The 16,800-nt window shown below is 43.6% G+C and overlaps 1 pseudogene; it reads right to left on the bottom strand.

Moving 5' to 3' along the window:
- Positions 1 to 657: 657 nt before the first annotated feature.
- LOC102416864 lies at positions 658 to 2,086 on the bottom strand (annotated as a pseudogene).
- Positions 2,087 to 16,800: the final 14,714 nt, after the last annotated feature.

Below are 16,800 nucleotides of genomic sequence, written 5' to 3'. Positions count from 1 at the left end.
AGAAAGGGAGGAGAGAGAGATTGAAACATCAATGATGAGAGAGAATCACTGATTGGCTGCCTCAAGCACGCCCCACACTGGGGACTGAGCTCGCAACCAGGGCATGTGCCCTGATGGGAATTGAACCGTGACCTCCTGGTTCATAGGTTGACACTCAACCGGCCTGTGAGTTCATATCTTTAATTGGCTCAAAATACAAAGATCCCCAAGGAGGCCCTGGGCAGAGGGAGAGACCCTGGGAGAGGCAGGGGTTCACTGACAGCATCCACCATCCCCACCTGCCTCCCAGTCCCCCACAAGTACATGTGGAAAAAGGTCCCAGACCTTTAAACAATCCCCAAACCGTGATGAGAGCAGGCAGATGAAGGGGCTCCAGCACCGGAACCCGGTGACAAGGCCGCTCTGGCTCCATCCTGCCCAGGGCCCTGGCCCTCACCCACCAAGTCTGAGGCTCCCCTCCAGACCCTGACCTGGACTGGGCGGGGGCGCCATGTAAACATCGGCAGGACAGACTCCACTTGCCCCGGTGGCAGAGCCCGGAGACTAGGTGCTGACCCCACACCCTGCTCCCGGCCGTGGCTCAGGCACAGCGAAGCCTAGCAGCTTGGGGTCAGGGGGTGCCATGGGAGGGAACTGCCTCACCCTCCTGAGGCCAGGTCCTCGGTGGGCAGCCCCCCGGCCCCCTCTCTGGCTCTGGAGGCTGTAGCCACCGAACCCTGGCCCGCAGGGTGGCGAGGGGGCCCCGTTAAGCCCGGGTCCCCAGCTCTCGGATGTGCTGCCTCAGGTGAAAGGCAAATTCAAACATGGTGCCTGCGAGGCTCTGGTGGATGAGGTACCGGGGCAGGCGGCCCTTGAGATCTGTGTTAAGGATCCAGATGAAGGTGCAGACGTGGGGGTTGCTATCCGACTTGAGCACGATGAAGCCCCCAGGACCATTCTCGCCCCTGACGTAGTTGTGGGTGGGGGGCTTGGCGCAGTGGGTGGTGGCGATGCCTGAAGACAGGTATTTGTCTCTGCGCTGCTCTATGCGTCGGACATTCACAAAGTCCCTAGGGGAGACCACCCCGCCCGCGGCCCCCGCGGACACGTCATAGGAAATGAGGGTGCTGTCTTCCACCCGATGCAGGATCTGGCAGGTGGTCACCGTCTTGTTCCACAGCACCATCCTCTCGGGCTGCAGGATCACCTCCTGGTACACCAGCTCCGCAGGGCAGGGCAGGAAGGTCTTCAGGATGAACGTCTTGCCATGAAAGGGAACCTCGAGGGTGTACACAGTGTCCCCGTATTCATTATTCTTCTCGAACTTCCAGTTCTCCTCCTGGGCCAAGATCTGGTCCACCACAGCCATGGCCTCCTTCCCCTGGTGGATGCACTCCCAATCCTGGGCGGAGAAGCTTCTCTTCCCGACGGCTTCTTCATCTGATTCATTGTCAGACCCTGCAAAGGATTCTGGGGGCGAATAGAACTGGCACTCGGAGAGAGCTCCGGAGAAGAGTAGGGGTCCTTGGGCGACAGCGGCCGGGGCAGCAAGGTACCATCGCTCCTCCTCAGCCTCCTGGGGAAGGACCTTGAAGTCAAGGAACCAGGTCTCCAACCAGGCAAAGACAAAGGACGCGATGGGGAGCAGGTAGCCGAACGCCCCTTTGGGGAGCAGCTCAGAGAGGATGACCTTGACAATGAGGAAGGCACTGCACACCAGCGTGGTAACCGCAATCACCCACCAGTGCCGGAGCCGCAGCACCGCGTAGCCCAGCAGCAGTCCGGAGAAGCGGAAGAAGGCCAGGACAAACATGTCAAAGAAGGAAGTTTTAAAGTTGTAGTGGATGATCTCCTGCTCCAGGTTCTTCCGAATACCTGTGTCGGTGTTCAGCTCGATGATCCAGAGCAGGGAGATGAAGAGCAAGTCGAAGGTGACAAAGAGACAGAAGGTGCGGCGGACATCAGAGATGGCCTGGCGCTTCTCTGGGGGTGGCAGGAGAAAGTGCGAGGAGAGGCTCTGCTTGTGGGACAGAGATGAGCTGAGGGAGGCTATGGCCTGCAGGCTGCGCTCCAAGTCACAGGACAAATCCCTGGGCAGTTTGTTCATCCTTGTGGGCCCCCTCCTCCAGGCAGGGAGGGTGGGGCTCAGCGGCAGAGCTGCTGCACGTCAGCCACCAGCCCGGCTCTTCGGCCCCAGCCGAGTCCGCACCACGCCCCGGCAGCGGCGCCTCCGAGCGGAAGGGGATCTCGAGACAGCACCACTTCCGCAGCTGAGTCCGACCCCCAAGGTTCAACCCTTTTGCACAGAATTTTAAAATCAAAGCCAAGGACACTTAAAATATAAACTGGTGCTGTGGCCACTGGCTCAATGGTTAGAGCATCAGCCTGTGCACTGAACGGTTACCGGTTCTATTCCTGGTCAAGAGCACATACCTGGGTTTCAGGTTCATCCCCCATAAGTGTAGGAGGCAACCAATGTTGGGGTCCAGCCCCAGCAGGTCCAGGGGTTCCCCAAAGGTGTGGATGGAGTCAGTGAAGAAGGAATGACACGAGGCAGTGTTCAGTTGATCAGCATAGCGAGGTTCTCCAGCTAGGTTCTCTTTATTGTCCTGTTACATCTGTATTTATACCAGTTGATTTTAATCCTATCCATTCTATTCCAAAGGTTAGGGCGTTTGTTAATCTAGTTCTGTTGATTTTAATCCTATCCATTCTATTCCAAAGGTTAGGGCGTTTGTTAATCCAGTTCTGTTGAGTTTAATCCTGTCTAGGTTAATCTCTGTGTTCCACTATAAGGGCTATTCCAAGGTTACTGCTCTACTGATAAACTACAAGGAAGTGACTGAAGGAGATTATCCTACCCAGTAAAGGTTATGTCCTCCCAGCCTCGCTGCTTGCCTTCCCTGGGACTGCCCTGTGTCGGTGGGTCTCCAGGGGTATAGGCTTTGGTGCTTTCCCTGGTGGGCAGACCGCTGGGGATGTGGGCCCAACAAGTCTCAAATTTATTGCCAACAGTCTTAGTCCAAGTTCTTCATAAGTAGTACATGGTATTTCTGTAACACTAGGGGGTATCACTGATTTATTCTCTTCCTTAGTCCTGTTAATCCCTAACTCCAGGGGAAAAATCCCCACCTGGGGAAACAACCTTTCTCGGAGAGGTGACCTTGGTTAAAACACATAGCTCTAAGAAGGGGGGCAAACATATTAAGAACAGTATGCCATATACACCAGGTCCCTTGAAACATATGCTATGCAGATGTTTCTTCCCTGCAGTGACTGTGTCAAGCAGCAAAGATGGACCGGCTTCCGGCAAACCAATAGATGAATCTCCCTCACATTGATGTTTCTCTCTCTCTCTCTCCCCCCCTCCTTCCCTTTTACTCTCTCTCAAAAAAAATAAATAAACAGAAAAGTATCCTCCAGTGAGGATATATATATATATATATATATATATATATATATATATATATATAAACTGGCTTGTTTACTGGAGCATTTATATCTGTTTTCTTTATTTTAACAAAGTGAACAAATTAGGATTACTCTGCTGTTCTTCTTAATCTTAATTTATTTTGTCTTTGTTTGGGTAGCTATATATCTATCATTTAAAAACAACAAAAACATGAGCACAAGATGAAAAGGCAGAAATCAAGGAGTTATAACTCAGGACTAGTGTAATCCAGTGCAGGGGAAGAGAAATAGGGAACTTCATCTTCAGAGGATATGTCAGATTTATAAAGTCATAAAAAACGGTTACTTCACATGCCTCTCAAGACTGTTTCAAATGAAAATTTCAGATTCTGGCTTTTATGAAAGCATAGCAAAAAGAACTAACATTTGATGTTGCAGTATTATTTTCTCCATCCCCAACATTGCCAAAATCATCTAACCTTTTTATAGGATGGTTTACTGGCAATGATATTAGACTGATGGGCTGGCCACCTGGGATCAAGTCCCAAGTGGCTACAGACTGTGAAGATGTAGAGTGGGTTTCCTCCTGGGGCTCACCTCCCTCATCTGTAAAACAGAGAAGGTGGGCTCTGTTATTGCTAATGTCCTATAATTGCATCACCTAGAACAACAATGTATTAGCAATTGATAGAACATTTTAATATGAGATAGTCATTAAACTACAAAAAAGGAAGGGGGGAGGGTGAAATACCAAGTGTCCGAACAATGTTTTTTCTTTTAACATCTTCATATAGGGAAAAAAAGTGCATTAAAATCGTTTTACGCCCTCTGATTCTTAAAATAATTATACAATTTAAACAAGTTTTGTTTAAAATTTTGATCTGCTACCCTCTAGTGGAGAGAGGACCCACTTTTGCTAATTCCACCTGAACGTGCATTCGGATCTATTGTTCCTAGAATAGGAGTAAGGGGTGGTGGTGGTTCTTTACCCTGTAATCCTTTACAGCCCTTCTCCAAGTGTAATCCACAGACCTGGGCCATCAGTCACGTGGTTCACACAGCTTCCTAGAGCTCACTCAAGACCAACTGCACCAGGCTCTGTGGTGGGGCCCAGGAATCTGCATGGTTAACAGAGCATCCCACTGATTCCTAAGCCCACTGGAATTTGAAAACCAAGGTTCTCGCTCCTAGGGAGGCATAGTCTGAATTACCCCCCACACACACACACAAAAAATCAAAACAAAAATCCCCACTGATATTTTAAAGAAGCAATTAATTAGTTGAATACATATAAATTCACATGAAAAAATAAAGTATATATTGAAATACAGCTCTAAGGAAATGACCTAGTGTGTGGGACAGAGCTAATAAAACAAGAGAAGTTGAGACGTGGAAAGCAGGGAGACAGGTTCTAGTACATATCTAATAGGAATTCTAGGATAAAATAAAGTAAATATGGGAGACCTCACATTATAAGAGAAAATGGTTGAGAATTGTCCAGAACTGAAAAGAAAAATCAAATATCCTAAGATTTAAGGAGCAAATATCAAAGACAAGCAAACTTCTTCAAAGCTACCAGAGACTAAAAGGTAAATCCCTACAAAGGAATGATAGATGGGCAGATCACTTCTAGTCAGCAATGGTGGCTGGTATTTATTGAGTGGTTGCTGTGGGTCAGGTATTGTTTTAAGGATCTCTCGTTTAAAGTTCACACCACCTATGAGAAAGATTCTGCTGTTATCCCCAGTTCACAGATGGACATAGAACAATGGACAAAAGTCAATGGAATAATATCTTCAATAATGTATGTGTGGGGCGTTAACAATTCTACCCTTAAGTCTATCTCTGACCAAAACTTTAAGAAAGTAGCATGGAGGTTGTTTATTTCTTGCCTGACTGACATATTTAAAAATTCATAAACATTTAAAGAGTTGAATGATAAAATAGAAGATATATTAAATATAACCAAACCAGAAGTGTTATTGGTGGGGAGCTCTTTGTATCCCTACCTGTTGCCAGGGGACCTGGGCTTCTTGAAATGTCATGAGAAGAGGAATTTTCTGAGACTTGCATGGGAGAATGAGTCATATTTATTTGCATGGGATTAGACCTGTGAGTTTCCAAGGTCCCATTTCCCTCCATCCCACCAAAGAAAAAGTCCCATTTTGTGAACTTTCAGCAGGGCTAGGATTAAAGCCGTTGCCCAAAGCTTCCATTCCATGTCTGCACAGTCCAATCCAGCATCGGACTAGCTTAGTTTGTGTCCCCAGCTGCAGTCCATCAGTCCATTGTGTGTAGAACCACGTGGTTTTGGAGGAAGCACAGGCAGGAGCAAAGCCAGAGGAATAAGAAAGCAACAGGAAAGCTTGGGGAGGGGGGGTATGTATTTCCAAATTTTCATGGGCTTGCATTGGCTGCCCCACTCTAGCCAATGATCTGTTTCCAGGTTAGATGGACAGGCCCCTTTCCTACATCACTCTGACTTTGCTGTGCATGCATCCATCTCCCCTTCGTTAAACCCTTTCCCCAGGTGATCTGTGGGGAATGGGCCAGTGGTCCTCTGGGGAGAGTAAAATTGCAGCTTCCTGGTGAAGCTGCCCAATTGACCTTCCTTATAATATCTGGCCTCCCTTTCGCTCCTTTCCTATTAGTAATATCTAGCTGATCCCAACAGTAATGGTGTCATCTTGTCATAAGTTCTTCAAAGTTATCTGTATGGTTGTTTTGTATGTGCTTCGAGCAGGGTAGAGACTGGTGGAAAAGATAGGTTTTTAACCAAATCTTTGTTTTTCACTGCCCAGCCCAATTGAGTGAAAGAGGCTGTGGAATAAAATATGCAGGTTAAACTAGGGAGTGAGTCCTTTCCAAATATTCCTATAGCACAAAGATGGTCTTCCCTTTCAGTAGAAGAGCCCTGTAAGATTTTCAAACCAAAGAAACCTAACACAGGGAATCGCTTACTCAGATGACAGAATAGCCAAGTAACCAAACAGCGCTAGGAAGCAACCCTGCATTCAGTGAAACCAAGGACAGTACTACCAACTGGAGCTCCAGTGAGAAAAGTAGGAGGTGGTTGGATCAGACCCCAAGAGTCTGGGTCCCATGGTGAGCCTACCCCATGGAAATTGACACCTTGGAGGGAGGGGACATCCTCCAGGAATTGGAGCCACACAGGTGTTTCAGCTACTACCAGACATGCCACCTGAAATAGAGTGGGAAGGGGAAGGAATCCTCCGGCTTTATCCTTCTTTTGCAAGAAAACCTGGGAGCTGTAGTTTCCCACAATACACAGCTGGGCAGACGAGGGCAAAGAATGGGTCTGAGAACAGATTGACACAACTCACTCCCAGGGGATGAATTCAGCAGAGTCGCTGCAATGGCTCTTAGCCTAAGGCAGACGTTCGGGCCTCAGAGGCCTGGTCAGTGTCTGCTGTGCTCTCTAACCCTTCCATCACCTTGGCTTGCTGGTCAGTGTGGGCTTGAAAATGTGCACATGACAAACCGACTCCTTCATGCAGACGTTGCTTCTTTCCAAGGAGCGCCCTGTTCTACAAGCTCTGCAAATGGGAGCTTCGTTTAAGACCATCCGTCTATTGATCTTTTGGCAAGAGCTACACCCTCTCAAAGCTGTGATGCCTAGAAGCTAATGGAGGAATGTAAAAATAGCTTTTGCTGTGGGCATGGCTTTTCTTATTTGTATTCTAAGTAGCTCATTTAGGCAGACAGAAAAAGTTCCTCTATTTGCATTTATTTTTCCCAGAGAGTATCTGCATTTCACGTGACTGCTCTGCTTCAAAGAAATAATCAAAATACAAATTGTTTGAACTATAAAGACAGGAGCTCAGAAAACCTAGGATGAGGAAGATAAAGTAGGGCACATTTTAAACATTAAAGAAAGATATTTTTGCCATGGCTATCTTCAACGTATATCTCCAAAGCACAACTACAGAGGAATTTTTAGAATTATTTACTTCATAGAAACTTCATCCGTTTTGAAATTTTATTTTTGACCAAGTGAACCAGAAAAGTTGTCAATGTCAAGTCTCTGTTTTCATTTGGGGTAGATAACCAGAATCTACATATGTTTTTTCTTGAATCCCAGTTATGCAATAACTGATCATCATATTTACCTTTGAAAGAAAAGATTTTAATGAAGACTATGAAATTAATCAAATAAAAGAAGTGTTCACTTTCATTTAAAATATATCATTGTCTATAATATTACATTTTAGTCAAAATATTAATCTTTTGTTCATCTTCTCTTAGCTTTGCAAGAGGTTAATGATTTAATGAAATACCACAGTATTAACTCTGGTGGGCATTTTTGGTCATGGAAAATACAGTATTCTTGGTGGTGATGTGGTTAATTGTTAACTAACCTATCCAGAACTGAAGCAGATTTTGGAAACTGCCCCAATTTTAATGTCCAGTGCATATAGTTAGTTTTACTTGCTACATAAGAAAGCTTGGCTGAGTGTGTGTGTGGCATATTTTATAAAGAACATCAGCACCCTCTTCTGGATGACTTTTGAGGCTGTAATAAAAATATTCTGACAATCTTTTCTCATTTCTTAACAATGAACAGCTTGAATATTTATTAAATTTGCTCTTGATTACAGCACAACCTCTGCATAATTTAATTATACTGTACATTTCGGAAACACTGAGAAGTGCTAGAGTCAAAAACCACTTCCTTACTAAATGTTACCCACTGAGAATAAGTGTTTGGCTTGTGAAAAGGAAAAAAATGCTGCTTCTACATTTCTCAGAATGAGTGTCCCCAATGGCTCTTCTGTATACAGAGCTATGCAAGAAGGAAGGGAACACAAGGACAGCCCAGGAGAGCCGGCTTCGACATTGTCCTCCCAGCTGCCAGTGCTTGAAGTAAAATATGCCCTCAAGCTTCGGTATCAGCCACTCACACAATTAAACATTTATTCAATTGGATTTTTTTTTAAAGAAACTCAAATATCTTTAAAATCAGACTCCCTCGAGTCTCCCAGAGGTTCATGTGACAGACATATGAGGCCAATGATGGCGATATGATTGCTACTTGTTCTATTAGTTAATTTGTTCAGTCATTAATTCTACAAATATTTTAGTGAGCACCTACTGTGTGCCAGGCACTCTTTTAGGTGTTGGAGATATAGCGGACAGATTCAAATTCTCGAGCTCATAGAGATTGCATTTCTAGATTCAATGCATAGGTACATACATAATATGACAGATGATAAACTCTATATAGAAAAATAAGACAGGATGAAGAGGCTACGAAGTGTGGATGTGCAGTGGGTGGGTATTTTATTATTTGTTTGTTTTTTTGTTAAGCCCACTCAAGGACATTTTTCCATTGATATTTTGGCAAAGGACCTAAATAGACAGTTTTTGAAAGTGGAGATACAGAAGACCAAGAGACATATGAAAAAAATGCTCAAAGTCACTAATCATCCAAGAGATGCAAGTTATCTATACCATCTCACACCTGTCAGAATGGCTATCATCAACAAATTAACAAATGACAAGTGCTGGCGAGGATGTGAAGAAAAAGGAACTCTTGTGCACTGCTGGTGGGAATGCAGACTGGTGCAGCCACTGTGGAGAGCAGTATGGATTTCTCTTAAAAATTTTTAAATAGAACTCCCAGTTGACCCAGTAATTCTGGGTATTTCTAAGAATATATCCCAAGAAATCAGAAACACCAATCAGAAAGAATATATGCACCCCTATGTTCATAGCAGCACAATTTACAATAGCTCAGATTTAGAAAGAGCCTGAGTGCCCATCATCAGGTAAGTGGATTAAAAAACTGGCACATCTACGCAATGGAATACTACTCTGCTATAAAAAAGAAAGAACTCCAACCATTTGCAACAGCATGGATGGACCTGGAGAGCATTATGCTAAGTGAAATAAGCCAGTCAGAGAAAGATAATATCACATGATTTCACTCATTTGTGGAATATAATGAACAACATAAACTGATGAACAAAAATAGAGACATAAAAGCACTAAACAGACCATCAAACCTCAGAGGGAAGGCAAGGGAGGATGAGAGGGGAGATAAGAGATCAACCAAAGGATTTGTATGCATGCATATGAGCATAACCAATGGACACAGACAGTAGGGGGGTGAGGGCCTGTGCTGGGGGAGGGGAGTGGGCAGGGAGAGGTCAATGAGGGAAAAAGGAAACATATATAATACTTTCAACAATGAAGAATTTTTTTTAAAAAAATGAGTGTGGATGTGCAGTGGGTGGGTATTTTATTGTTTGTTAAGCCTCACCCGAGGACATTTTTAGAAGGAGTGGGAGGGAGAGGGAGAGACAGAAAGAGAAACATCACCTTGATTGGTTGCTTCCCGCACGTATCCCAACCAGAGTCGGGGATCGAACCTGCAACCTAAATATGGACCCTTGACCAGAATCTAACCCAGGACCCTTCAGTTTGCAGGCTGACACTCTATCCATTGAGCCCACAACTTGCTTCTTAGATAAATGTCTGCAAATGACCAGAAACACTGCTTCCCTAAAATTGGACAATATCTGACATAGTACTAACAGAGCAAAGGAGGAATAGCTGTGAGATGGAACCAAAAAATGGAGCTGAGAGAGTTTAGCAGGTCTTTCTCAAACCCCAGCATGGCAGAGTAATCCCTGTGTCTGAGAGTGACAGACACCACAGGGAAAGCCAAAGGCCCTTCAGGGGCTGGGGTGAAAGCCAGGGGTGGTCATCAGAGATCTCTATGGAGCAGTGACTGAGGACCAGATGGGACATTACACATCTCAGCCACCTGTCAGCATGGAAAGACACCCAAGCACAAGACGCCACACCCATGCCCCGTCCGTGCCACACCTCTGTCCTACATAAGCCTCGTGGAATTCAGATAAATTCCATGCAGGAAAACCGTGAATTAGAAAAGATTCCATTTTGACCGCCCAGGGGAATAGAAGCCTGAGACAAAATTAAGTTGAATTGAAGAAAATAAAATATCTGAATGTCTTTCTTACGTGAGTTAGTGGAATGAGATAGTCTCTCAGTTCACACACTATGGAGTGATATGTATCTATGAAAAATAATGAGACAAGTAAATTGTGCTCCCATGTGAGAGATCTACAAGATAAATTTTAAATTAAAGTGGCAAGGGAAAGAACAATTTGAATAGTGTGCATTCCATTTGCATAAAAATGTTATACGTTCTAAATGTTCAGAAGATATAGAAGAAACATTTAACCGTGATTCCCTTCAGGGAAAAAGACTTTTTATTTTATATCATTTTAGCAAGATAGCTTTTAAATCAAGAGCATATATTAATTTTATAATACATAATACATACCATTTCCATCCTTATGCCATTTAGTGATCCATTGCATTGAATCAAAATTACATTTATGTAGCATTTATTTCATAATTTAGTATAAAGAATGAAAATGTGTCTTGATATCTTTTAAGTTTAACATAAAGCCGCCAAAGAGAATTTTTGGTTTCCTTTTTCAGTGATGAAGGGTGTTGCCTGTCAAGCCTTTAAGGAAAACTCCTCTCTCCTGATCATGTCTGTAAAAGCGGACATGTCAATGTTCTCACCCCCAAGCTATAAAAAACTGTCCTAAAAGCGTGTTCATAACCAGAAGAGGGACGTATGACTTGAAGAACTGGACCAAGTCACACATTTTCACATGCCCCAGCATTTGGTCATGCATTCAGGTGATGGTCCCTGAACATGTCGCCTTACATATGCAGGTAAGAATGGCTCCTTTCAACATCATCTTTTAGTTATACTAAGACACCTAACAGAGAGCAATAATCCCCATTTGAGTGTGAATTTAAATTTTAATCGCAGCTAAAGGCCCTTTAGAGTCAAGGATGGTGAATAAGACAATCGCTCATTTAGGTAATAAATTTACGGTTAAGAATGTGAAGTAACTATAAAGTAACATGATTGTTTCACAAACTCTGAAGGAAACACCGTCTATTCCTCCAAAGAAGCTCTTGCCTATTTTCTAAACTGCGGCACCATTTGAAGAACTGCATTGCCTTCCTAACAGGTGCTTTAAAATAGTAATTGTGATGAGAAAATTTTAGCCTTTCTGTTAAAAAACAGTCCAGTGACTTAGAGTAGTATTTTATATATCATAATGTTTTTAAATATGAGACTACAAGATTTTAAAAACCAATTTAGTAGTTTTAATCAATATTAAAATACAGAAAAGAAAATATCAGAGTGTATCATATATAATAGGGGTAATAATTATTTAATCAAATTTTGTCATATATTTTTAGCCACACATTCATTATTGAGTAAAAATTCATTGAGCACCTACTGAATTCTAGACCAGGGTCTTGCCATTGTTGAACATTTGGACCATATAATCCTTTACTATGCGTATGTTTGGGGAGTAGGAGGCTGTCCTGTCCATTGTAGGATGTTTAGAAGCATCCTTGGTGTAACAATCTGAATTGTGTTTCCTCACCCCTATCCCCAATTTCATATGTCAAAGTCCTAACCCCTAGTACCTCAGAATATGTCTATCTTTGGAGATAGAATCTTTAAAGATATAATTAAGTTACAATGAAGTAATGGGTTTTAATCCAATAAGACTGGTGTCTTTATAGGAAGAGGAGATCAGAACACGGACACAGGGAGGGAAGATCTTGAGAAGATACAGGAAGAAGATGAGCATCTATAAGTCAAAAAGAAGAAGAAACTTTGCTGACACCCTGATCTTGGACTTCTAGCCTCCAGAACTGTGAGAAATACATTTCAGTTGTTCAAATCATTCAGTATATGATACTTTGCTATGGCAACCCTACTTGGTTTTTACGTACTGGCTGACAGTTGCACGACTCCCCAGCTTTGACAAACAAGAATCACTCCAGACATGGGCCTTTTGTTCTCCAGAGGCAAAATCACCCTGGTTGAGGGCCACTGTTTTAGATGTATATGGTTGTACTAATAACGATGTAAAGGTGAATGTATTTTTGGGGTATTGCTGTCAAACAGTTTGAAAATCCCACCTGTGAGCCCCGCTATAACACTGTGGTGCGTAACTATTGGGTTACAGATGTGCCAAGATATTGATCCTTCAGCCCAGAGAGCCTGGAGAGACAGAAGCCATATGCCTGTCACCTCTGGCCATGAACCAGTTGTTCCAAAGTACACAAATACAATTTTTGTGTATGCTGTCATGTGGAAAATGCCATAATGCCAACTTACAATGCTCCCTTCCACTTTTGAGATGGGCAAACTGCAGATCAACTTCATGGAATGATCATTTGCTGTTATCCATTGTTAGTGGTGGAGCTCAGACTAAGAACTCAGGACCTCTGATCCCAATTCAGGGAGTTACCATTACAGCTTCGATTTTCGAGAGTTTGTTTCTTGAGGTTAAAAAAAAAATCCAGTTGGGCTGGTGTTGCTAAGTGGTTGGGCAATGAACCAGGAGCTCAAAGTTCTATTATTGGTCAGGGCACATGCCCAGGTTGTGGGCTCAATCCCCAGTGTGGGGTGTGCAGGAAGCAGCCAATCAATAATTCTCTTTCATCATTTCATTGATGTTTCTATCTCCTTCTCCCTTCCTTTCTGAGATCAATAATAATATATTTTTAAAAAATCCATGAACATTTTACAAGGATAGTGCCTAAACTGAGCTCTCCACAAAGCAAAGCTTGAAGCAAAATTTGCATGCCAATGCTGTATTAGGGTAATGATATTTTTAATTGAAATGTGTGCCTTATGTTAAAAAAACACACACCTTTCTTTCCTCTTTAATCCTAACAGACAATATAAGGGCTATTTTCACTTCTTAGTCAGTAATGAAAATCTTTGCTTCCACAGTGTTTAATACATTAGCTTGTAGAAAAGGCTTGATCCCAAGGCTCCCACATTCCATGTGGCCAGGACAAAAGCCTCTTGTATTCCCTCTTGTAACCCCAATACCTAGTACAGCGCTTATGTTGAGTAGACATTCAAAAAACAGTTGTTGACTAGATGGGCTGTGCATTTGTTTCAAGAAATAATATTTAGTCAAAGTATATGTGCTCTTGAATTTAATCAGACTGATAAATATTTTAAAATATATCTTACCTGGCTTTCCTAAGAGCAGTAGGGACACCTCTGCGAAGCCTTTTTTACTACTGAAGAAATTGAGTCTAGAAACATAGAATCTAACAAACCTGGCCAAAGTCCACAGATGCTGCAGAGATCCAAACCAGGTAGCTCCCCCATCCAAGGGATCCAGAACTTGGCCATACTCATTACTAGCAGGAAAGGGAAACTTGGCCACACTTTACCAAACCAGACAGGGCCAATGTTCCCCCAAATGGGGTTTGGCTCAGAAAAGAGAATAACTTACCACATAAACGAGTTCAAGCATTTGTGATTTCTCTCTCTCTCTCTCTCTCTCTCTCTCTCTCTCTCTCTCTCTCTCATTGTGCTGTTATTATTTTCACTATCTTTACTCCACCTATTTGACTTAACACATTCAAATGTTGAAAACATCAGGTCTCAGTTATGTTTATTACTATAGTGCCTAATACTTGGTAAGTGTTCAATGAATTGTTAATAGTAGGAAAACAAAAATAATGTTGTGTTGTTACAGCATCTCCATGAGTTTCCTTTTAAAATAACTTTAATAATGTGCTGGTTCTATCAATTGAGGGTCACTCAGGGTTGGCTTCCCACTCAGCCCAGGAGGCACAGGGCCGAAGAACCATGAAGATGTTTCAATTTCTTTCTTTTTTAAAATATATTTTTATTGATTTCAGAGAGGAAATGAGAGGGAGAGAGAGATGGAAACATCAATGATGAGAGAGAATCATTGATCAGCTGCCTCCTGCATGCCCCTCACTGGGGATCAAACCCGCAACCGGGGCATGTGCCCTTGGCTGGATTCAAACCCGGGACCCTTCAGTCTGCAGGCCGACACTCTATCTACTGAGCAAAACCAGCTAGGGCTCAATTTCTTTTTCAATTAGAAGAAAACAACGAACACAATCCAGTTTGGATTATGTTCATTTTTATACCAAACATAGTCATAAAATACAATTTTTAATATTATGTTTTAGAGAAGGGGCCCATTAAGGCAAAACTGCCTAAGGCCACGCCAGCCAGGATGTGCCCTGGCTCTTGGGTGCTTTAAGATGACGTAACAAAGCTATAGAAGTGCTCTGACTTCACGGAAACCCATAGACAGGGACACCACGCTCACAATGTGTCCCAGCAGTTGGAAAAAGTGAGTTGATGTCTAGCTCCCTTCTGAGAAATATACAAGGCTACTAAACAGTGGAGAAGGTAAAGCCAATAATGGAAACCTGCTCTCTCAGAATTTAGACAACTTAATATTGACCCATTTTAGTGTGAGGGAGTTGAAAGAAATTGTTTAGCATTCAAAGTGAGTGGCCCAAATATGTTATTTTGTTAAATTTCTGCACTATGTCAATCCTAGAAGTTTCTTTCCATTTCTAGGTAATTTTGTTTATATGAAAGATTTGTAAAAACACTTTTGAAATAACTTAAATAATCATAAATGACCGAGAGGCCATTTATATATTTAAGTATTCTGTATATATTTTTCCTAATTATCATATAAGCATAAATTCTTTTTTCCTAATAATATGAGGGTATGATTTGCTTATGAATAAGGAAATTAACCTGATGGACTTTCTCCCAAATGCGTGACCAGGAAAGGTGGGAGTGAGGGTTCAAGTTGAAATAAATATTCATACAACTGCTTTTAAGATATGGAGGCCCATCTTAAAATTTATGTAACAGGCATTCCTTTCTGGCTCATTAAAAAAAATTACTATTGCTGACAATTTTTCAGCTATAAAGAAGTTTAAAAACATTTGTTAATTAAAATATAAACTTCCAGTTATAAAATAAATAAACCATGGGAATTAATGTACAGCATGGTGACTATATATATAGTTAATAATACCATATTGCATATTTGAAAGTTGCTATGAGAATGAATCTTAAAAGTTCTCATCACAAGAGAAAAAATTGCAACTATGTATCATGACAGATATGAACTAAACTTATGATGATGATCATGTCACAATGAGTAATTATCTAATTACTAGAGGTCCGGTGCACAAATTTGTGCATGGGTGGGGTCCGGCCGGCCCACCCCGATGGGGGCCATGGGGGCCAGGCTGGCGGGGGGGGAGGGGCCGTGGGTAGTTGGGGGCAGCTGATCTGCCCACAGTGCGCATCATAGCCACCGGTTATTCTGGTTGTTCCAGTTGTTCCAGTCGTTCGGGTCGCTTGGCTTTTATATATATACTAGAGGCCTGGTGCACAAAAATTTGTGCACTCAGGGGGCAGGTCCCTCAGCCCAGCCTGTGCCCTCTCGCAGTCTGGGACCCCTCGGGGTTGACCACTTGCTGGCGTAGGCCTGCTCCCCGGGGGATTGGGCCTAAGATGGCAATCACACTTCCCTCTGGAGCAGGCCTAAGCTGCAGTTGGACATCCTTAGCGCTGCTGAGGAGGCGGGAGAGGCTCCCACCACCACCGCTGTACTGGCAGCCGTCAGCCTGGCTTGTGGCTGAGCAGAGCTCCCCATGTGAGAGCGCCCTGACCACCAGAGGGCAGCTCCTGCATTGAGCATCTGCCCCCTGGTGGTCAGTGTGTGTCATAGTGACCAGTCATTCCCAGTCTTTCTGCTGTTAGGGTCAGTTTGCATATTACCCTTTTACTATATAAGATAGAGGCCTGGTGCACAGGTGTGGGCCAGTTGGTTTGCCCTGAAGGGTGTCCCGGATCAGGGTCGGGGTCCCACTTGGGTGCCTGGCCAGCCTGGATGAGGAGCTGATGGCTGTTTGCATCTGATCGCACCCCCTTCAGGGTGGGGGTCCCCACTTGGGTGCCTGGCCAGTCTGGGTGAGGGGCTGAGGGCCGTTTTCAGGCTGGCGGGCGACTGAAGCTCCCAACCTCTCCTTTTTTTCTTTTCTTTTTTTTTATTCTGGGATTTATTTACCTTCTATGGCTGTCACTGGAGCTGAGAGCTGGCTCCAGCTCTGAGGCCCGGCTCCAGCTTGAGGCCTCGGCTGCTGAAAGCAGGTATCTGGGGTTTGTTTGGCTTCTATAATTGAAACACTGTTGCAGCTCCAGCTCTGAGACCTCGGCTGGCTGAAAGCATGTATCTGGGGTTTGTTTAGCTTCTATAATTGAAACTCTGTTGCCATCACTGATGCTCTAAGCTCTGAGGCCCCGGCTGGCTGAAAGCAGGTATCTGGGGTTTGTTTAGCTTCTATAATTAAAACATTGTTGCTTTCGGAGCTTAGAGCTGGGCGCGGCAGGCGGGGAACCTTGGCTTCCTCCATCACTGGAGCAAGCAAACCTCCTGCTCGCTTCAGCTGCGTGGCTGCCGGCCGCCATCTTGGTTGGCAGTTAATTTGCATATCGTCCTGATT

This window comes from Myotis lucifugus, unplaced genomic scaffold (assembly GCF_000147115.1).
Source record: "Myotis lucifugus unplaced genomic scaffold, Myoluc2.0 scaffold_2751, whole genome shotgun sequence".
NCBI classification, from domain to species: Eukaryota; Metazoa; Chordata; class Mammalia; order Chiroptera; family Vespertilionidae; genus Myotis; species Myotis lucifugus.
Note: the sequence above shows the minus strand (reverse complement) of the source record. Positions and strands in the feature narration are given on the sequence as shown.